At 44.7% G+C, this 17,267-nt stretch overlaps 1 pseudogene; it reads right to left on the bottom strand.

Annotated features, from left to right (window-relative positions):
* Window positions 1–1,976: 1,976 nt before the first annotated feature.
* On the bottom strand, window positions 1,977–16,818 carry LOC126956136 (syncytin-1-like; annotated as a pseudogene).
* Between the last annotated feature and the right edge of the window lie 449 nt (window positions 16,819–17,267).

A 17,267-nucleotide genomic window follows, 5' to 3' on the forward strand; every position in this document is an offset into this window, starting at 1 on the left:
CCACCAATTCACCAAATGATTCCCGGTACAGGTTGCCAACTCCAGTGGTCACGTCTTGGTCCTCCTCTTACTCTATCAGCATTGGGTTATGACCTTCTTATGGAAACACCTTTTCTCTTGGTTTCCACAGCTTTTATTCTCCTGGGTTTTTCCTATTTCATAGGCTGTTCCTTCTCTGTCTACTCTGTGTGCCTCAGGGCTCAGTATTTGGGCCATGAGAGTGAGTATTTACACTCACTCTCTCATGATCTCATCCAGCCCTATTATTATACATATTGGTTATAAAAATATACCTTTCAAGTTTGTACCTCTGTCCTGGACATCTCCCAAGGCTTGAGACATGTAAGTTATCTGCCCACTCACTACCCCACTTGGATGTCTAATGGGAATCTCAAAATAATTGTGTTCAAAATGAAATCCAATTCCAAACCTATCTTCCCATTTCAGCAAATGCTTCCACTCAGTAGGTCAGTCTACAACCTAGGACTTACCTCTTGATTTCTCTTTGCCTCTCATGTCACATCAGTCCATGAGCAAGTACATCAGTACTACCTTCAGAGTGTCTGAGTCCGACCATTTCCCCACTTTCCAGCACAGCTGCTTTCATTCTAGACCATCGCTATTTCTTGCCTGAACTCTTGTAATGGCTTCCACATCCTCTGCTCCGAATCTGCCAATGCTTCCAGTCACATTTAGAACAAAATTCAAAGTCTTATCAGGACTTGGAAAGCTCCCATAGTGTGGTCCCCAGGCCAGCAGGATCAGTATCACTTGGGAACTTGTTAGAAATGCAAATTCCCAGGCCCCACCTATTGAGGCAGAAACTCTGGGGGTAGCCAGCAAAATGAGTTTTCACACACAGTGTATGCTAGTGAGACCGAGACAGGCTAAATTTTGAGAAGCACAGTCCATATTACCTGTCCCATAGCTGGTTCTCTGGCCTCCTCTCCTACCAGTCTTCCTCACTCATGGAACTCCAGGCTTACTGGCCTGGCTGTTCCTGGAACAGGTCCGATCAACTCCTCAGAGTTTTTGCACTTATGGCACCTCAGCCTAAACACTTCCTTCAGCCCTGTGAATGACTGAATCCTTTGCTTCAGGTAGGGCTCTTGCTCAAGTGTCATCTGTTTGGAGAGGCTTTCCCTGGTCACCCTTTCCAAAATCACACCACTTTTCCTTGTTTTTCTTCATAGCCCATGCTTCTGTTACCGGGGGTCCTTGCTCTTAGAGCTCCCAAGATGGTGGCAGACTGCTTCCAAGATGGTAGCAAGCCTCTTGTTCTCTGACTTGGGGTTCTTGGCCTCAATGGTTCGAAGGAATGGAATCTTGGGCCATGTGGTGAGTGTTATAGCTCTATTCAGCTTGATTAGGATGAACCCCGGGCACTTAGCCCATGCAGGAACAATGGCAAGCCTCTAGCCTGATTGGGAGTGGCAATGGGTGCCACTTCGCTGGATCAGAAGTGCAATGGACACCCTGCCATATCTGGAGGGGTGGAAGTCAGTGGCGGCATCTGCAACAACGGCAATCAGCAGCAGTGGATGACGAGCGAAAGCTCAGTTCAAACTGGAACAAACACGGACCAGAGAGTGTGCAGTTGCAAGATTTAATAGTGTGAAAACAGAGCTCCCATACAGCAGGAGGGGACCCAAAAGGGGTTGCCATTGCCAGCTAGAATGCCTGGGTTTATATCCTGATCATTGTCCCTCCCCCTGCACTCTCAGACAATAGATGATTGGCTATTTCTTTACCTCCTGTTTTAGCCTAATTAGCATTTTAGTGAGCTCTCTTTACTACCTTATTGGTTGGGTGTGAGCTAAGTTGCAAGACCCATGTTTAAATGTGGATGCGGTCACCTTCCCAGCTAGGCTTAGGGATTCTTAGTTGGCCTAGGAAATCCAGCTAGTCTTGTCTCTCAGTTCTCCCTCTCAACAGGAAAACCCAAGTGCTGTTGGGGAGGTTGGCTGACGACCGCTCTAAATGCTTCCTGCTGAAATGGGGCTTAGTAGGGGTCGTGCAGTTGAGATTTCCTTGGGAGGGGTGCCTTTGATGTCATCAACATCACAGCATGGGCTAGCAGGCTGGTCCAGGGGTCCGCGGTAGATTTTAGTCAGGGACTCATCTGGGGTTCCATTTGAAGAACCATTTGTAGCTTTACAGCTTCAATTCTGGAAGAGACAAACTTAACAAGGACGTTAAAGATGCAGGGTCCAAAGTGAAGCAGCAATCTTATAGCTGCTAAAGGCCCTAAGAAGGGGAGAATCCAGGACATCCATTGGCTGAGGAGGCCTCAGGGTCCAGTCTTTTGAAGCTCCTCTGCTCTACATTGTATTCAATCTTTAATTTCTTTAAGTTTCTCAGTGACAATTCCAGATTGATTAACATAATAACAGCATTCTTCCCCTAAAAATAAACAGGTTTCCCCTCTTTTGGCCATTAGCAAGTCTAAAGCTCTTCGATTTTGAAGGACTTCTGCTGCTAGGGAGTTAAGTTATTCTTACAAGGTGATCAGTGAGTCGGTGACCCATTCCATGTCACCATTTAGTTCTTGAAATAGTTTATAGTAGAACTGAGTAGAGGTTGTGATACTGCCAATGCTGCCAATGCCAGTGTCTAGTCTGCCTAGCACTCCTGCTCCAATAACAGAAGGAAGAATGGGTACTCTTTTGTTGTGGGGCTTAGGTATGACATAATTGTATAAATGTTGTTCAGTGTAGATCGTCATGGGGGCACTAAGAATGAGAGGAAGCACATAGATTCTGAAGAGCCATTTAAACAATGATAGGCTGAGGTACTACAAACAAAAAATTATTCCTGAGGGTAGGCAGACCATTCCTGTGGGAGGAGTTACCCAACTGATGCATTGGGAGTTGGTTGTTTCTATATTATTACTAAAATTACACAGGTGAGGTTTGAGGTATGGGTAATCTCCAGATTGGAAACAACAAATCCTACTAAAATGGAAGCTGTGTTTATTTCTGTGCTGAAGTTGTTCCATTGTTCAGGTACAGGGATTGATATGTATGGCCTGAAGTGCAGGGGGAGACACATCCAACAGTTAGTATGGTTTTGGGATGAGGATAAGCCAGTGTAGGCTGGATAAGTTCCTCACTGAGGGCCTTCGTGCCTTTGGATAATTTTAGCCCTAAGTATTTAACCTGCTGTGAGCAGAGCTGAGCCTTTGGTTTGGAAACCTTGTAGCCAAAGGTGGCGAGAAAGTTTAAGAGCACGTGGGTGGTTTGATGGCACAAGGTTTCTGAATGGGCAGCTAAAAGTAAACCATTCATGTACTGAAGGACAATAGTGTCCAGGTATAAGAACTGGTTCAAATCTTGGGCTAATGCCTGGCCAAATAGATGGGGGCTATCCCTGAGCCCTTGGAGTAAAATGGTCCTGGTGAGTTGAGATGTTGGGTTTGAAGGACCTTCAAAAGCAAACAAGAATTGAGAGTCAGGATGTACAGGGATGCAGAAAAAGGCATCCTTAAGGTCCAGGACTGTAAACCACTCTGCTTCCTCTGGTATTTGGGAAAGCAGAATATAAGGGTTAGGTACAGCTGGGTATAGAGGGACAACGGCCTCACTGATAATCCTGAGATCTCGCACTAACCTCCACTGTCCGTTGGGTTTCTGTCCTCCTAAAATTGGAGTATTGCAGGGACTATTGCATGGTTCCACTAGGCCTTGGGCTTTTAGGTCCTTAACAATCTTTTGGAGTCCTTGCTGGGCCTCAGTCTAAGGGGGTACTGCCTTTGGTAGGGAAAAGAGGCAGAATTCTTTAGTTTAACTTGAACAAGATGGGCATTCTTTGCTTGTCCATATTGTCCTTCTGTTGCCCAGACTTAATTCCTTCCTCAAGCAGGGGGCAACAAATGGGTGTTCCTTCTCCTATGTTCAAGTGTATTATGGTCCCTGCTTTTGCTAGAATGTCTCTCCCTAACAAAGGAGTGGGGCTTTCAGGCATAATTAGAAAAGCAGGTGGAAACAGTAAAGTTCCCCAGTCACAACTTAGTGGCTGGGAGAAGTATCTAGTGACTGGCTGTCCTAGGACCCCTCAGATAGTGACAGATCTGGAGGACAGTTGTCTGGGACAGGAGAGTAAGACTGAGAAGGCTGGGCCAGTGTCCAGGAGACAGTTAACCTCCTGGCCCTCAATGGTCAAGCATACCCAGGGCTCTGTGAGGGCAATGGCATGGGCTGGTGCTTGCCCCAAGCACCCTCAGTCCTGCTGCTGGATCACTAGGTTAGTGGCTTCAGACTCAGAGGACCTTTGTCCCCTGGGACAGTGGGACTTCCAGTGATTCCCTTGACGTAAGGGGCATGGATGAGGGGGCAGCTTATTTCTATTTGGACAATCTTTTTTAAAGTGTCCTTGTAAAACATCAATATAGCCATTGAAAAACATCAATATCACCATCAGGGTTATATGAGAATTTACCTAGATCTATTTTAATTTGCTTCAAGTCTGAGAGAGAAAAAGGTACATGCACTCTGGCTGGGCCAAATTCTCCTCCTCCCACCACTTGGAGGTGGCATAATCAGGGAATATTGGCAGTCTTTGGCTCATTGTTTATGCCTTTGTCTATCTCCTTTTGGACTATTTGGGTTGAAGGGGGGTCCTTATTAGTTGGGGAAGGAGTTGGGGGATGCTGGGGTAGGAAGGTAGACTCTGAGGGCTTCCTGTAGGGCATAAATCACACTTTTAACATAACTGTGAGTTGTCCTCTTAATGAAAAGAAAGTTTGTACATACGGCACTTCACTCCATTTGCCTTCTTTTCTACAAAAGGGTTCTAGATGTAAGATGGTGTTATAATTTATACTTCCCTCAGAAGGCCCGATTTCTCCCCCCTTGAAGAGGATATTGTGGCCAGGCGGTACTGCAGAAGAATATAAGTCATTTCTTTCTTAGCATCTGTGGGTCAAATTGGTCTCAGTTCTCCAGAATACATCTTAGGGGCGTTTTTGCCTTGGGGGGAACATTCCCCATCTGAAAAAGAACATAGGGATGATAGCACCCCTAGTCATTTTCTGATGAGCATTAGTCCTAGAGCATCCTCTATGGTCCTAATGCTTATTTCTTTTCAGCATGTGTAACCACCCATGGACCTCTGCTTATCAGATTAGTTTACACTCACTGATGTAGCAGTCCTGCGCCACTTTTCCCACCTTTCTTGACCACAAAGAAAGGGGTCCAGAGTGCTGGATTCTAGTGGTCCTTTACCAGCATGCCCAATGTTGCTTTTGTGCTTAGGGGTGAGTTCTAGAGCTGGGCTGGGTTCCTGAATATTTCATAACAACCCAGTTGCCCCATCAAGATGCATTACCACAAACAACAGTTCTTATGCAAATTCATTTCAGAGAGGGTGTGGGTAACCTTTTGAGTCAGAATTGAGATAGTTTTTTTGATTCTGTAAGTACTTTAAGGATTGGCTGAGTGCAAACATCTCTCATGTTTGAGCAGACCAATTGTTAGGCAGTTTTCCTAACTCTGCTTCTACAAGAGTTTCCCTCAATTACTGAATGCCCATTGTGTGTGTGTGTGTGTGTGTGTGTGTGTGTGTGTGTGTGTTTCAATCACCTGGGAGGAACCATCTATCATTCTGTCCTGAAGGGGGTTCCTTCTAGGTCTGGTTGGACCTTTGTATGGTAATCAAGATATAAATTTCCTGTTAGGAAATCTGCTGGATTAAGGAAATTTTCAGTGATTAATGTTAAATTATCTTTTTTTTTTTAAACAGAATAGCCCTATACTTTAAGATTTTTGAGTTAGTAAGCTACCCCCTTTTTCTTTTTTTGACTTAGGATAGTTCTGAACTGTGAAATGTGCTCACAATGAGGTTTCCTCTAAAGACTAATTTTCTACTTTCTTCTGTTAGCAAAGCAGTTGCTACTACTGGGATCTCTCTCTTTGTTTCTCTCTTCGACTTTCTGTCTCTCTCTCTCTCTCTCTCTCTCTCTTTGACTCCCTCTTTTTCTCTCTCTCTCTCCTCTCTGTCTCTCTCTTTCTTCTTCCCTTTTCTTTGTAGATGGATTTTAGGAACACAGCGGAAGGACATTCACTTGTTTCCCCCATTTGCCACTATAGGAATATGTGCCTCCCTTTTAATTTACTCAATTCGTTTTCATCTTGATCTATTATGCTGTTGTAGACCCAGTTCCAGTTGTTAGAGTACTGGGTTGTCAGTTCCAAGGCCCTGGCCAAGAAGCCAAGGGTTGGAGATTGTATTGTGTAGGGGTAAGCTGGGTAGAAAATGGGGGAGGAGAGCATCTACACAAAGGGAGAGCAATCCTACTAGCCATTTACAAACTTGGGGCCCTGGCAAGGGTGGTGAGGGATGGGTGTCACATAACTGTCCATGTCAAGAGCTGTATACCTAAATTGGGAGGGGCACCAGGGACAAGACTCCCTGGGTTCATAGCCTAGATGCCTAAGGATGCAGCATCGAGCTTCCCTAGATCCCTTTGGAGATACAACTTGTTCTAATGCTTGGGAGAGGAAGTGAAAGTCTGAAGCATTAGTACCTAGGAGGCAGGGGTTGGAGGAAGTAGATTCAGAGGTAAGGAGAATTTTGGGGCTACACTTTCAAGAAAGTCGTTGTTGGGACCCAGGAGGTATGGGTCAGAAGGAAAGGTAGCAGCACACGCATGGGCAACTGTTGAGTAGAAACTTCTGGCTGCACCATTGATCTCAACTGGCTAATGCCAGGAGTTTTGGATGACAGCTTTCTGCCTCTAGTCGGCCCTCTGCTTCCCCAGGAAAACTGAAAGCAGAAACTGGTTTCAGGCAGATCAATGCTCCCAACACTGAAGGGTTGGGAGTTGTTAGAAAGCCCTTTCCCAGACAGCCTCACACCTAAGTTTTAAGTTCGGGGCCACACTAATCATTTTTTTAACTGGCCAACAGGTGCCTGGTATTTTCCTCCATTCTAAGGAAGGACAGAAAGAATAGCAAGTGAAAGTGGTCCAGTATTACTCATCACTTTGGAGAGTTCCTTTGTGGTCACCAAAATGTTACCGGGGGATCCTTGCTCCTAGAGCTCCAAAGAAGGTGGCAGGACACTTCCAAGATGGCGGCGAGTCTCTTGTTCTCTGACCTGGGGTTCTTGGCCTCACAGATTCCAAGGAATGGAATCTTGGGCCATGCGGTGAGTGTTTTAGCTCTATTCAGCTTGATTAGGACAAACCCCAGGCACTTAGCCAGTGCAGGACGAATGGCAAGCCTCTAGCCTCGTTGGGAGCGGCAATGGGTGCTGCTTTGCTGGATCAGAAGTGCAGTGGACACCCTGCCAGATAGGGAGGGGTGGAAGTCAGTGGTGGCGTCTGCAAAGACGGCAATCAGCAGCGGTGGATGGTGAGCGAAAGCTCAATTCAAATGGGAACAAACATGGACCAGAGAGTGTGTAGTTGGCAAGATTTAATAGAGTGAAAACAGAGCTCCCATACAATGGGAGGGGACCCAAAGGGGGTTGCCAGGCTAGAATGCCTGGGTTTATATCCCAATCGTTGTTCCTCCCCCTGTGCTCTCAGGCGATAGATTATTGGCTATTTCTTTACCTCCTGTTTTAGCCTAATTAGCATTTTAGTGAGCTCTCTTTACTACCTTATTGATCGAGTGTAAGCTAAGTCGCAAGCCCTATGTTTAAATGTGGATGCAGTCCTCTTCCCAGTTAGGCTTAGGGATTCTTAGTTGGCCTAGGAAATTCAGCTAGTCCTGTCTCTCACTGCCAGCTGCCGTGTTGTATGTCTTCATTATCAATCTAAACTCTATGAGGTTAGTGTTTGGTTTGTCCCCTTCTAGTCCATCTCCCATGCTCAGAACACTGTTTAGCACATAGCAGGAGCTCAATAAGTACTTGCTGCATGAATTACTGCACTGATGATATTTAAGTAGTGGAGGAGCCACTTCTTACCTCCCTTTCCACTTTCCCCAGTAAAGCTCGCCCAAGTATTTCTAGCTCCTTTGTTCAATTGACCTTTGTAGATCTTGGCCGAGTTTAGGTGCACTTTTTCCCCATATTTGTGAATCTGAGAGTAGAGTGCGGAAGGGGAAGGGCTCCAGCTGTAGTGTCAGCAGGCTTTTCTTTTTACTTTGCTGTCTGGCTCTGCCCCAGTTGCTGACTTTGGGCAGAGGTTTGAGCTCTGTAAGTACCGGCTCCTACATTTGCAAAACAGGGATAATAATCCTCATACCCAAAATAGAGGTGAGTTGAGGATTAAATGCATGAAAGTCACTTTTATCGTGCCTGACATTGGTAAGTGCTAAAGAAATGTTAGATTTCTTTGGAATTTAGTGACCTTATGACTAGGCATGGGGGCTCATGCCTGTAATCTCAGCACTTCGGGAGGCCGACATAGGAGGATCTCTTGAGTCCAAGAGTTTGAGACCAGCATGGGCAACATAGGGAGAGTCCCATCTCTATTAAAAAAAAAATTAGCTGGGCAAGCTAGCATGCCTGTAGTCTCAGCTTCTCAGGAGGGTGAGGTGGAAGAATCGCTTGACCCTGGGAGCCTGAGGCTGCAGTGAGTGGTGATCCTGCCACTGTTCTCTAGCCTGGGCAACAGAGCTCCCTGTCTCAGAAAAGAAAAGAAAAGAAAAGAAAAATTGTGATCTTGCTTTCTAAACTATGGAGATATCCCCAGAAGGTAAGGAGAATGACCTGAATATCTGGTTTGCTGGGAGGTGGTTTACAACGAAGGAGAACCTCATCTGCTTAGGAAGCTCATTTCAAAGCAGTATTACAAAGTAATTCTTTTTCTGAGGCATTCAGCATCTGGTGACTTTGCAAGCTTTTAGCTTTTTATTTTATTTTCTCAGAAAAACAGTCTTGCTTTTCCTGAGCTGTTAATTCACCTGTGACCAACTCTTTTTCTTGTTAAAACCCAGCAAGATATGCAAATACAGAGAAGGCAGGCACTGACTGCAGGGAAGTTGGAAGCCCACCACTGGGGCAGTTATTCATCTTGGGGGAAACTTCTTTGAAATGGTTCCTTTGTGGCCAGGTGCAGTGGCTGAAGCCTGTAATACCAGCACTTTGGGAGGCTGAGGCAGGTGGATAACCTGAGGTCAGGAGTTCCAGACCAGCCTGGTCAATATAGTGAAACCCTGTCCCTACTAAAAATACAAAAATTAGCCAGGTGTGGTGGTGGGCCCCTGTAATCCTGGCTACTTGGGAGGCTGAGACAGGAGAATCGCTTTAACCTGTGAGGCGTAGGTTGCAGGGAGCTGACCCAGCGCCATTGCACTCCACCCTGGGCAACAGAGTGAAACTCCATAACAACAACAACAACAACAAACAACAACAACAGGTGCAGTTGTGAAATTCTGAAGAAGCCCCAAAGGCTGAGGCGATGAATGGAAGGAGATCTGCTAAGAAGTTGATGTCTGTAACCCTGTGTCTTTGCCAGTGCTTTCTAAGCCAGCAGGTTACACCTTAGCAAGCACCTGCTCTAGAATCTATGCAGGTTTCCTTGTCAGTTCTCTCCCTTTCAGATATGCCTGTGTGATGTGTGCCTGGGACATATGCTGACCTTGGTAGAAACAGAATGGTTAGAAATGTGTATTTGCCTCCTCCCAGGTTTCCCCTTTTTAGGGTTCTCACCTCACTTTCTAGTCTCAATTCTCTTTCCACTGGGGCCTTGAAAAAGATCCTCCCCAAAGGGTGAGAGTTGGAAATGACTTTAGGTTGATATCCTTGTCCTTATTTGCATAAGAAACCAAAGGCATTGGAGATCTTAACGAATTAAATTTCAAAGGCTGAATTTCAGTGGAGGAAATGAGAGGAATTATCTCCACTGGAGCCTTTCTAGGGCCCCTCAAATTACAGTATTGGTAGCCATCTCCTTCTGTGTGGCTATCAGTCCTTGAGAAATGCAAGGTATTGAATTGATTTCCTTTGCTCTTAGTTCAATCTGTTTTTGTTGTTTTTATTTTATTACAATAATGCCTTCATATTATATTTTGTGATTACTTCTGAGCTTACCACAAAACAAAAACCACACAAACTTCATAAAATTGTCAAAATATTAGCTTTATTAAAGACAGAGCTGTTGTTGAATGATTCTCCTATTATTTATTTCCCTTGTAGCTTGCTAGATTTTTGTTAACTTTCAGGAAGCCCCAGATCACAGGGTTTTAAGTTGTTCTATATTTTAAATGTGCCAGTTCAGCCCCAATATAACACTTTCCTTTCCTTGTTTTGCTCAGGGTAAAAACATGGAAATGAAACCATGCTTTTCCTGGATTTCTCTACAGTTTCTAGCAGTTCTACTGCCACTGACAAATGCTGACTTCTTTTTACCAGTAGAGCATTTAAATTTTCCTCCTAAGTCAGCGTAGAGTTCCAGATATCTGCTGAGAGCTGACAGTCCTGTTCAGGGCAAATATGTTGGTGAAGTTGATGAATAAAGATTATTCACCATCTGTCTTCTTTTTTTTATTTATTAAGGATATTAACCCTTTACCATATTTATTGCAAGATTTTTTCCCCCCAGTTTCTTGTTTAGCTCTTGAATTTTTCTTTTTTTGAGATGAGGGTGTCCCTGTGTTGCCCAGGCTGGTCTCTTATCTCCTGGACTCAAGTGATCCTCCTGCCTTAGCATCCCAAATAGCTGGGATTATAGGAGCACACCACCACACCCAGCTCTGACTTTCTTTTTTGTAGTATACTTTCCCCCCAAATGCTTTATATTTTTATATGGTAAATAACTAAATCTTTTTCATTTATGGTCTGGCCATTGGCATAGGCTAATCTGTTTTTTCTCAGTAAAAAGGAACATTTCCAATGCCAGAGGCCATATAAGGTCATTCTTGTGGCTTAGTCATGCCCCCTTAGACTCAGAAGACAGGTTATACTTAATTGTAGTTTGTGGGGTACAGGGTTTTGCTACTGAATATCCCAACCTGTAAGTCAAGCTTTTCTTCCAAACCAAGGTTAATTTATGAGGATTGCACATTGTTAGTCTGGCTTCTCTAATCTAGGCTTTCTACAGTCACAGCCAGAGACAGCTGAGCTTTCCCATCCTTTGTGAGTAAATGGGCAGCTTTGGGGAAAAGAATTGGCAGTACCCAGGATGGTGGTGATCTTGCTACAACCAGCAGATCTGTGACTGCTGAGAACAATGCTGTGCACAAAAGTCCAAACACAACAGGGAGTAATGTCACGCTTATCTCACTTGAACCCTGGGCACTTTAACACTCTGATTTCTCCCTCCTTAAAAAATGTTTTTCCTCAGCCCCAACAAAGTGATGATCATCCCTGTATATTTCCATCCACAAGGATCTGTTTTTACTTATTTGTAGTTGTAATGAGAATAGACAAATTATTGTTTTTCAGTTAACATTGTAATCCACGTGTCTTTCTGTATTTCTGTATTATGTACATATTCTGTATTATGTACATATTTTCATTGGCCACATATTATTCTATTAATTAGAAAATATGATAATTTTCTTTGTCTTTTTATCTTAGCCTGGGTTTCCCCCCAAAGTAGACTTTAGTCAAGGATTTGGGTATAAGGAGTTGAATAGGAAGGTGATCCCAGGACGCCATGGGTGAAAGTGGGGAAGTGAGTCAGGAAAAGGAAGAAAGCCATTGAAGCTGCATTAATAATGGGTAACTTTTGAGGGTGAATGGAGCTCAGTCTTATTAATATCCCTCTAAGAAACTGTGGAAAATAATCCGAACATTTCCCATCAAGAGGTGAGAAAGCTGGGTCATTATCAACTCCAACTCTGGTTGACAGTCTCTGAGACATTAACTCCCTGGTACTTCCAGCCTGCCCCGTGTGTGAGCCAAGCACAGTCCTGGGATGGAGAGTGCCCGTGGACTGGGAGGCACAGGAAGCCACTGGACAGTAAGGGAGTTATCTTCAGATCACCTCCAGGGTGTGTCAAGGGGATACGCACAGGGCATGAGTGCATCTTTCACACTATGTCCTTTGTATTGCTTATCAATGTGCCCATGTTAAGTTCACTCTGTCATTAATTTATGGCCTTAATCATACCCCTGATGGAAGGACCTAACAGCAGGGTGGTTGGTGGGATGCTGCTGCAGTTGTTCCCAGGCTGTGGGGATATTCATCCTCTCCTTCACAGAATGTTCATTCTGGGATCCCCTCCTCTTCGGTTAATGCTTCTACTGGTCTAGGTTGCTCACCTAATGGGATGACCAGACCCTGATGAGTCTGGGTCCCTGGTGATCTTGCACTTGGAAGGCTATGGAAGCATTAAGGGGCATCCCACTGAACCACTGACATTCTCCCTGCTCCCACTATGTAGCAGCAACCATGTCTCCTTATCACAATCCTCATCAGTTATGCCTGCTAGTCTATTAACTTCTTTAGAGGATCCCTAGATGATCAGGAAACAGTCATAACTTTAGGTTTAGTAGAACTCTGTTGTGTGTATTCCATGCCCATAGACTAAAATTTCTAATCCTGCAGAACCTAAACTTGTAAGGACAGGAATGCCAAAAAACATAAGTGGTTCACTGGAAGTGATGGTGAGAAGATCTGTCCATTTGGGTTTGGTCCAAATCTTGGTCCATTTGGACTATTATAACAAAATACCACACACTGGGTGGCTTACAGACCACAGAAATTTATTTCTCACAGTTCTGGGGGCTGGAAGTCTGAGATCAGGGTACCAGCATAATTGAGTTCTGGCAAAGGCCTTCTTCTGGTTGCAGACTGCAACTTCTACTGTAAACTTGCATGTTGGAAGAAATGATCTGGCTTTCTTGGGCCTTTTTTATAAGGGCACTGATCCAATTCCTGAAGGGGCCACTCTCATGACCTAATCACTTTGCAAAGGCCCCACCTCCTAATACCATCAACTTAGGGTTTAAGATGTCAACATAGGAGTTTTTGGGGGACAAAAACATTCAGACTATATCAGGGGTTATTTCTACTCATACCCCTTCATTCCGAGTCCTATGTATTTTAACTACTTAATGTCTGTTGATTCAATGTTTATATCTTATCTTGAAGGACTATACCTCAACTGGCTGACATTCACAAGCTGGAACCATAGCTGTGTCTTTAACAGGTCATTCCAATGTTCTATCACATTGGCAACCTTCTGGGTGGAGTGGTAAATGATAGGACCAGTGGATCCTGTGAACATGTGCTCATTGTTACATTGCTATAAAGTGGGTCCCTTAGTCCAAGTAGATGTTATATAGGATCTCTTACTGGTAAGTCACATACTATATGAACCCTCCAATAATCGTGTTGATATAGGCAGTATAGGCAAAGAAGGCAAATCTTACCTGGACAACACATCCATCCCGGTAAAGATGAATCACTGCTTCTCTAGTGTGTAAGGAAATCAACTTGTCACCAAATGATTTGTTGGCTTCCTTGAGGGAATGAATGCCATATTTAGGCCTCAGTATTAGTTTCTTTTCCCTCCCTCCCTCCCTTCCTTCATTCCTGTCTTATTCTGTTGCCCAGTTTGGAAAGCAGTGAAGCAGTGATGCAATCACGACTCAGTGCAGCCTCGACCTCCCAGGCTTCCCAGTAGCTGTGACCACAAGTGTGCCACCACATCCAACTAGTTTTTACATTTTTGTAGAGATGGGGTTTCCCTATGTTGCCCAGGCTGGTCTTGAACTCATGGGTTCAAGCAATGCTTCTGCCTTGACCTCCCAAAGTGCTGGGATTACAGGCATGAGCCATTGTGCCTGTCTGTTTCTTTTTAAAATTTTTATTAAAGAAATTGATTATTCTTGAGACAGAGTCTCACTCTGTTGCCCAGGCTAGAGTGCAGTGTGGCACAATCATAGCTCTCTGTAGCCCTGAACTCCTGGGCTCAAGTGATCTTCCGGCCTCAGCCTCCTGAGTAGCTGAGACTACAGGTATGAAACACCATGCCTAATTTTTTTAGAAATGGGGTCTCACTATGTTTCCCAGGCTGGTCTCAAATTCCTAGCATCAAGTGATCCTCCTGCCTTGGCCTCCCAAAGTGCTGGGGTTACAGATGTGAGCCACTGCACCTGGCTAGTATTGGTTTCTGACATTGACATTTAGCAATGGTGGTAACTAGAGTATCTTTGATAAGAAGGGCCTGTGCTATCAGGCTTCGGCATAGCTTCCATCCCTGCCACCGTGATTACTCTAGTCACAAACTTACCGTGAAAACACCGGAGTGCCTGAGAACAGAGGCTGGCTACCAGCACAGGATGAGCCTTCCTGTGTAACCCCTTTGTGATGAATGATCTGGTAGGCACTGACCTGAATCACAAACATCAATACATGTGCTCCTTCTCCAGACTTCCTTGATCCTATCTTCTAATATTTCTCCCTTTTTCTCTTCAGGCCCTGACCAGCCAACAGAGCTGTTTACCACTTCCCAGGAGTTCTTGAATATCTCTACCTCTGGCCACTTTTTCCTCCCCCCACAGTTAATGACTACATGTGCTGCTCAAAGCTCTTTCTACTGGGAGAGCTTTATGTTTTTCTCTCTCCACCAGCTGATCTTAGGAAATCCCTCACAAGGTCATAGGTAAGAACTAAGGGAGAGGCAAGAGTGCAAGAGTTTGGTAACTTAGCATCTGGGCCACCCTTCTGTGTAACTTAGTTGTGTCTGCCAGACCTCCTTAGGCCTAATCCTAAATGTCATGGTGCGTTGGTCAGGAAGCAAAGGTACAACATTCATCAGGGTGGTGAGCAGAGGAGTGAACTCAAAATCTGTCCTTTCATTCCAAGCTCTTGGCCTTCATTTTAAAATCAAATCAAATTGACCAGGCACAGTGGCTCATGCCTGTAATCCTAGCACTTTGGGAGGCTGAGGTGGGCAGATTGCCTGAGCTCAAGAGTTCAAGACCAACCTGGGCAACATGGTGAAACCCTAACTCTACTAAAAATACACACACAAGAAATTAGCTGGGCATAGTGGTGCACACTTGTAGTCCCAGCTACTTGGGAGGCTGACACATGAGAATTGCTTGAACCCAGGGGGTGGAGGTTACAGTGAGCCAAGATCATGCCACTGCACTCCAGCCTGGATGACAGAGCAAGGCTCTGTCTCAAAACAAGACAAAAAACCAAATCAATAATGGGCATCTGTCAGCTGTCTAGATATGCTTAGTGTTACAGCCATTCTTAAAGACTTGGATTTCAGGCTTTCTGGGGAGAACATGGAGAACCCCCAAATACCCACGGGTCATTGGGAATGTTGGTCATGCTTCAAACCAGCTTCTTTTCACAGGGAACCTTAGCCATCGTGTGAGGCTGGGAAGAGTCCTGAAGTAACTAAGAATTTCTGGCCGGGGCACACCCTGGTGTTATTCAAAGGCTTCTTGACTGGACTCAGCCTCTGACAGCCTGCCCGGGTGTTTTTAAAGGATCCGCAGCTATTCTGTCACAAAACTTTCCTTCTTTTTCTATCTGTAGTTGCTATGTCTCATTCTCTCTGTGTATTGAATATGTGTGAGTTTTTACAGCCTGGGGAAGTAATCCTGTTAGGCAAGATCAAGAAATACTGTAATAACTGGGGAGATAGCTCAGGTGAATGCCACTGCGATCTTCTAGGAACAGAGGTCTTCCCTTTCCCCCATAGTGAGGTCATTTACTACTAGTCCTCTGGTGAGCACGTGGTATTTCTAAGCCAACAGCGCCACCTAATGGAAATATAAATCCTCTTTATAAGACACATTGCTGGTACTCTGCTGTACACTGCAGCTTCCCAATTTTTCCTTTTTGCATCTTTCTATTGGAAACCAGGCTTTATGCTGCTTCTGTGAATGCGAAAGTTCTGGCTTCAACAATTAGGAGTAAAATGTCCTCTGCAGCCAAATTTTAGTCCTGATACTGTCCCGTTAGCAGGAAAATTGCCATTAGGTCCCTACGTCCCTTTAAGACACCTATTCTGTCTCTGATTAAGACAGTACTTAATTAGTAAGGGGATTTTTAAGGTCCAGAAGTTAAACAGAACCATTTTTCTAAGGGTAAATGCTTTAGCATGGGCCATAATAGCAGACAATCTATCACATTCCCTCCATTGAAGGAGCCTTGCCTTTTATATAGTCTTTCCCAAGATCCTTTTTGTGAGGGGTGGGGTGGCAAGGAGGCACACAGGTCACACAAGTCTAGGAAGTCAAAGGGAAATCACAAGCAGAGGACTAGAGCTACTTGGGTGAGCATGACTAGCCCAATAGCTTAGTATCTCTGTTGCCATGGCTTGAAGGGTCATTCCTACAACCATGGGTGACACATTTAACAGGGAGCCAGGAACCAAGGAGTCAAAAAACAGTCAAGGGGGACACTCCCACTGTCTTCTTCTCTACCCTGGGTCACACACAGAAAGGAAGAAGACTTCAGGGACACCTTTTTCTCACTTCTCTTTCTAGATGGGTAACAAATCATCTTCAGCATGCACTCCACTGGAGTGCATTCTGAAGCACTGGGACTCCTTTAACCCTGAGACTTTGAATAAAAATCACCTCATATTCTGTTACACAAGGGCATGGCCTTCTTACCTTCTTGGGGACAGAAAAACCTGGCCTGCTGGGGTGAGTCTTGATTTTAATATTATCCAACAATTAGATCTTTTCTGTAGACAGAAGGGCAAACGGTCTGAGGTCTCCTATGTACAGGCTTTCTTTGCCCTGCAACACAACACAAACCTTTACAAGTTTTGCATGATCAACCTAGTTCTCTTAGCAGCCATGGTAGGCAAACCCACGGGGAATAGTTCCCCAGAGCTAAAGCAGATTCCACAGGAACAATCTGAGAGAGCTATTGAATGTCCCAACCCTCCAGTACCCCTCATCCAGAACCCCCTCCAGTCATACCATCAGCTCCTCCAGCTCTACCATCTCCAGTATTACCCACTTTCCCCACTTTTTACCTCTGCGGGAAATGCCTGATGGAAATGGTGCCATGAGGGTTTATGTTGCCCTCTCATTACAGGACCTTAAGCAAATAAGGGGAGACTTAGGCCAATTTTCTGATGACCCCAATAGGTATATAGAAACTTTACAAAATTTAACTCAGGTGTTTGACCTCACATGGAGGGATGTTATGTTCCTCCTAGGTCAGACCCTTACTGCAGCTGAGAAGCAGGCAGTTCTGCAGCCAGCAGAAAAATATGGAGATGAGCAACTTGTCTGCTACAGTAGACCAAAGAGAAAAAAGGGGATAGGGAAGGTGAAGAAGTAATGGAAACTCCATTCCCACCAGGAGGAGAAGCAGTTCTGGCAGACAACCCTGATGGAACCCCAATAAATCAGTAGATGAATGGAAAAGGAAGCACTTTTTAATATGC

The sequence above is a fragment of the Macaca thibetana genome, chromosome 6 (genome assembly GCF_024542745.1).
Source record: "Macaca thibetana thibetana isolate TM-01 chromosome 6, ASM2454274v1, whole genome shotgun sequence".
In the NCBI taxonomy this organism is placed as follows: domain Eukaryota; kingdom Metazoa; phylum Chordata; class Mammalia; order Primates; family Cercopithecidae; genus Macaca; species Macaca thibetana.